The sequence below is a fragment of the Quercus lobata genome, chromosome 7 (assembly GCF_001633185.2).
Source record: "Quercus lobata isolate SW786 chromosome 7, ValleyOak3.0 Primary Assembly, whole genome shotgun sequence".
Taxonomy (NCBI): Eukaryota; Viridiplantae; Streptophyta; class Magnoliopsida; order Fagales; family Fagaceae; genus Quercus; species Quercus lobata.
The window spans coordinates 42,523,431-42,529,660 of record NC_044910.1 but is presented as its reverse complement, the minus strand read 5'-3'; the positions used below and the strand labels follow the sequence as shown (position 1 = coordinate 42,529,660).

At 30.9% G+C, this 6,230-nt stretch overlaps 1 long non-coding RNA gene across 2 annotated transcripts; it reads right to left on the bottom strand.

Moving 5' to 3' along the window:
* Positions 1-682: 682 nt before the first annotated feature.
* Positions 683-5,825, bottom strand: LOC115951253. Of its 2 annotated transcripts, none has more exons than XR_004083263.1 (4): positions 5,466-5,825; positions 5,166-5,308; positions 4,806-4,857; positions 683-795 (listed from the first exon to the last, which is right to left on the bottom strand). It is a non-coding gene; the product is annotated as an uncharacterized LOC115951253 (long non-coding RNA). The 2 variants fall into 2 exon arrangements; XR_004083264.1 differs by lacking the exon at positions 683-795 and adding an exon at positions 4,077-4,206.
* Between the last annotated feature and the right edge of the window lie 405 nt (positions 5,826-6,230).

The window sequence follows — 6,230 nt, the reverse complement described above, 5'->3', positions numbered from 1 at the left end:
CAAATGGCAAGTTAAAAAGCGCAATTCTTTGTTGATGAAGCTAATATCAACGAGCTCTCTAATCATATCTATATCTATTTATCTGTCTATATATACAAAGCAGAAACTCAACTATAAGGACATGTTTGATACACTGAATGAGAATTACAATTGAAATGGTAATCTTTGTTACTGAAAATAAAATGTGTTGTAATTGAATAATTGAACATATTCATAAGTTTGTTGTGAGTTGTAATATTGGAATAAAACTTAAAATCTATTTTAGAAAATATCTTACTCAAATAATTATATTTCCAAAATTTTTTTAAAAACAAAAATTTGAGAAAGATGATTTATGTGCATATAGGAAGTTTCTTTATTTGGCAATATATTAATTCTAAAAATTATTACACCTACTAAGGATTGGGCTTATGAGTGCTTATTTGAAAAAAGTATGATGTGGTAATGCTTGATTGAAGGGTGTAAACATAGGGTTTATAAATACCACCTCTTTATTGTATTTAATCTATTTGTCTATAGTGTTTTTCAATGGTAAATAGTAATTTCCATAATAAAAAGATGGCAAATAGTAATAATAAATTTAGGTACACACACGCATATATATATATATATATATATATAGAGAGAGAGAGAGAGAGAGAGAGAGAGAGAGAGAGAGAGAGAGAGAGAGAGAATTACAACTTACCCACCCGTAGTTTGATTTGAATTTAAATTACCTACTTGTGGTTTGAAATTTGACACTTTACCCATCTAAGCTCTGTTCTGTTAAGCTTTCGTAACCCACCATTGCATTTGCTGTTAAAAAAACAGATTTTAATTTGAAAATATAACATAAAATAGATTAAAAGGCTAGGGTTTAAAATTTTGCAAAAGATGAATGAACATTGTTAAAAAAAAATTCAAACAAATACAAATTAATATCAAAACTTCTCTCAAACAAAGTTCTAATTGTGAAATCTTTTTGTGACAAACCCATCAAAATGAAGCAAACCAACCCCAACCCCAACTATCAAAATTCAATAGGCCATAGTATCCTAGGTCGGTTGGGCCATTTATATGGCCCGGTTCCTTGAAAATTTATTTTACTTTTGCTCTTCACCAAAAAGAACAGGAAAAAAATCGATGGATCCTAGACTTCACGTAAACCAACAAGCTCAGGCTCACAATGAGCAGAGCTTTGATTACCAAAATGTCAAAGCTGAAAATATGATGAACATTCTGCACTCCTTCACCGGTATCAATACTTTTTTAATTCAATGTTGCTCCATTAAATTCAGGAAGCATTTTTTAATCGATACTTCTTTCTTTTGCACTGGAAGTGATTTGATTTCTTATTTTCTTCAGGTTGTCAGTGTTTTTGAATACATGACGTATAGGTATTAGGGAATTTCCCTGCACATAGATCTTCCGTTATAGATTTACTGGCACTTTTATGAAACCCATTTTGGCCATTGTCAATGGAAAGTGAGGTTAACCTTTTAACTTTGGAAGGGTATATGCTATTGTTTTTGCAGGTGCTTCGGTATTCTTCTTCAAAAGGTCAATAACAGGGCTTATGTTTGTGATAGGATCGATTGGATGTATAAACAAGCTGACATTTCAATTCAGACAAACAGGCTCAGGTTGGCGAAAGCCATGGGACTGGTATCTTAAGAGTTTGGTGCGTGCTGTTTTCTGTTTCCATTTGGTTATGTGTTTATAATATATATAAATATATGATTCTCAAAAATATATATATAAAAAAAAAAAATATATATATATATATATATATATTGCTTTTGACTATTTATAGATTGCAGCATCCCACTAGTATACTGTATTGGACAAGCTGAAAGATATTCTGGATAACGTTGGGCAAGGCATAGTTCAAAGGTACTATCTTCTAAGATAAATTTATTCTTTCTGTTTTCTTTTTGTGGTTACATATATGATATACACACACAAATGAATATTTACAAATATAGAAATATACATGCAAGCTATATATATGTAAGATGAGTTTAGAGGGACACTCTCTTCTCTATGCCCTCGGTTAGTTGCTTTTTGTTATGGCTTTCTTGATAGCATGAGATGCAATATAATTTGTCTTTTCTATTATTGTTAATATGATGGAACGTAGCACCATAAAGAATTAATTGATAACAAACATCGCTGAAATGCCTTTTGGACACAGTTTATGTTTAATTTCAAAACTTACGTTTGATAGATTCTCGTGGTTAGTGGAAGTTTCTTGATATGTCCAAGCCGTGAATTTTACTTTCGCTAATTCAAGAGTGGAAATTTTATTATTGTGGCTGCCAAAAAAAAATTAAATGAAAATTATTGGCAATATTTTATTGCCTATATAATTCATAATTCTCATTGCGAACTAGAACTAGAGTATTCCTAATTACAAACCAACACAGCTTTTTTTTTAGAGTTATCACTAAGGCAACTAAAAGGGTGCCCAAATTAGATAGATTTTTTTAAATGTTCGTTGGTTTTTTTTTTTTTTATGTTTTTCGGAATAAAGTAAGGGTATAATAGAAATTTAGTAAATTAAAGATTTTTAATTTTACAAAACTTGACATTATTTTGAGACATCCGTAAATGGAATAGAGAGTAGAGGACCAATAATTTAAGACAGGTGTAAAAGGAAAAATAAAAAAATAAAAAAAATTCTTATGTGAACAAAATGACATAGTTTTAATGTTTCTGAGTTGAGATGACACACTTAACAGCCATCTCATCAACAACATATATAGAAGGGCTTAAATCCGATCATCCAAATTATTTAAATATATAACATTAAAATCCAATCATCCAAATTATAGAAAGAGAGATTACGTCTACAATATTTTTACAACAAATCACAGATGGTTAGTTGTTATTAGTTCAAATTTCAAACAAATACTAAGATTACTTTTTTGCCCCAACAATAATAACTTGCTACTTAGAATTTGTTATAGAAATGTTGTAAATATATCATTTCTCTTATAGAAATATTCATAGAACAAAGACAAAATAAATTATGGAATCTAATATAAATATGAAATATATACAGTAGATATTGTGCAAAATCCACAATGTAAGCGTATTCATGATCTAAGACCCATTTAAATCCATAAAGTCCAAGCAGAAAATTAATATGGAATACAAACCCAACTCACAAATGACCCAACCCGAAAATCCATTCCAATCTAATTTAAACCCAAAATACTCAAACCCATTTAAAAATCAAAACTCATTTTTTGATCCACAAGGCCTACCTGGAAATCCACTTAAACTACAAGTCGTTTAGTCTCGCTATGTAACTTTTATTACACTATAAAGGCATAAACAAAAGAGCAAAGATCAAACGTTCGTCAAATGTGTTTTCCCAAATTCAAAGATCAGACATATGGCAAAAAGTTTTTATCTAAATTCCCAAACCTTTTTTTTTCAAGCAGGCATGGGAAAGTCAAAGATCACTTATGAGAAAGTGTCCAAGAAGAGGCCGTCATCAAAATATAAGTTTAATGGCTTATTTGGATGGAGAGGGGAGTAGAGAGGAAGTAAAGTAGAGAGAAAGAATAATGCTATGTTTGGAAGTTTAGAGGGAGAGGAGAACGGAGGGGACTATAGCAGAAGAGAGTAGTGAGGAGGAGATTAGAGGGGAATAGTTATTCTCTACCTTATTTGAATGTTTTTAAAATTAAATAAGAGGAAGAGAATAATTAGCATAAACTAATTATTCTCCTCTCCTTAATTTTGGAAACATCCAAACAATCATAGTTTGTAATTTTGTTAACAAAATGACAAATTATGAAAAGATTAATTATTCCCCTCCCTTTACTTAATTTTAAAAACATCCAAATAATATAGAAAATAACTATTCCCCTGTACTCTCCTCTCCCTCCAAAATTCTAAACATAGCATTACTTTCCTTCCCTCTACTCTACTCTCCTTCCATCCAAACAAGCTATTAAATTTATGAGTCATGCTAACGAGTGCCCTTAGGTTGATTGTTAACAATCCATTTTAAGAAAGTTTTGACATCACTTTTATGAGAAATGAAAAAATTTGTTAAAATATTAATTGTTTTATTTTTTTTTTCATAAAAACTCTCTTTAACCGGATTCTTAACCAGTGTTCTAAGAACATTCGTTAACATTTTCCTAAATTTATTTTCTGATGTCGGCCTTTTCTTGGAGGCTTCCTCATAAGTGGTCTTTGACTTTCCCATGCCTGTTTAAAGATAAGAGTTTGGAGATTTAGAGAAAAACCTTTTTGCTATATGTCTAATCTTTAGATTTGGGGAAAATACTTTTGACAACCGTCTAATCTTTACACTTTTTGTTTTTGCCTTTATAGTGTAATAAAACCTACACAATGACACTAAACGACTTGTAATTTAAGTGGATTTTGGCCTTGCAGATCAAAATGAGTTTTGATTTTTAAATGAGTTTGATGTACGATGAATTCACATTATGATGTACAATGAAGCTGTGTTTTCCTATATTATTTTATCAGTTGTTTTTTTCGTCCAACTTTATCTGAGTTATGATGTATGACAGATCTGGTGAAAAAATAACGGAGTAAATAATATAGAAATACACAGCTTCATCATATATGTTAGATATGGGCACTTCAATTTATTTTCATTACATATTCAATCGAAATATAATTGAAAATAAATAAAAAGATGTTTTTGGAATGGTTGAATAGATCTGTTAGAATATATATTGAGGAAAAAAAAAAAAAAAAGGATCGAAGCAAATAAGAAGGAAGCAAAGATTTCCATAAAAAAAAAAAAAAAAAAAAAAAAAAAAAAGCAAAGATAATACCTGAATAGACTACACAGATCGGCCTTCTCCCTCTATGATCTACCTTCTCCATCTATATCCAGACAATAATAAATGTCATTTCTCATCCAAATCCACTTAATATATCCAGACAATAATAAATGTCATTTTTCATTTAAAAAAAAAAAAAGAAGTCATTTCAACTTTCAACTTTCAACACTAATAATATAAAAGGCAATTTGAATTTCATTCAATTTTAAATTACTTTTACCGTAAGAGCATCCCCGTTTGTTTATTCCAAACAAAAAAAAAGCTCGATAACTTCAATTTATCTTCGGGTATAACTGTTCATCTTAGAATTAGAAAGAAAACAAAAGAATAGGAAGGAAGAAAAGATCATACCTTTGACGTCAAAGCATCGATAGGACTGACCAACAAAACCACACAACTTTGCCTGTTACTTTTGATCTAAATATTACATAGATCGGCCTTCTCTCTCTCCAATCTAACCATCCTCCTTTGTTCTACTCAGATCTACCGATATACTGAACACACAAACAAAGAAAATCAGGCATCTTCAACCTTAGTGCGATGGAGATTCTTATTTTGTCATCGGTGTGTGGTGCAAAAATATCACCCAAAAAAAAAAAAGATGTTGACTTTAGAGGTTGAAGATAGAAGGGTTCGGCGAAAGAGACGTACACGGAATCAATGTTATGGATTCCGCTCCGTTCCGGCCGGAACAGCTGGAATATCTCATCCCGGTGTGTAAACCGGAATGGTAATACCCTCCAATCCACCTCGGATTAAATTTCGCCCCGTTCCGGACGTCCCGGTCAATTTCGGCCGCAAATCATTTTCCGGCCGGTATGATTCTGGCTTCTTATTTTCCCTTCTTGAACTTGATCGGCATCCTGTAGCTCCTAGTCTCTCTATCATTCCTCCCTATCTGACCCTCTCAACTGTAACAGAGAAGTTGAAAATAAAATTGAAGAGCAAGATGAAGCAAAAATGGTGTGACTTCAAAAAAAAAAAAAAAAAAAGGAGATGAAGAAGATGAGAATAAGGGGAGAAAGGAGCTCAGACATGAAATGATGAAGAAAGTGAAAGACTAGCAATCTTAAATAATGAAAGATAGAAGTAGCATCAGTAGGTTACAGTGTACTAGTCACGTGGGTGGGTTGGAAAATGGGAGTAAGTAGTTGGTAGAAAGAATCTTGAAAGCACATTTATGTACGATTATTTAAAAGGTAAGTTTTATTATAAAAGAAACCATTAGATAAATGTTTTTTTTTTTTTAATAATAATCCCACTTTATTTTAATAAAAAATTATATTAAATTCATTATTTTACCTAAGAGCAATAATAATATATAAATATATATTTTAGCAGTAATTTTGAAATAACACCTGAAATTGATTGATACCCAAATATTTCATTTTAATAGATAAATTAAAATGGGTTCTG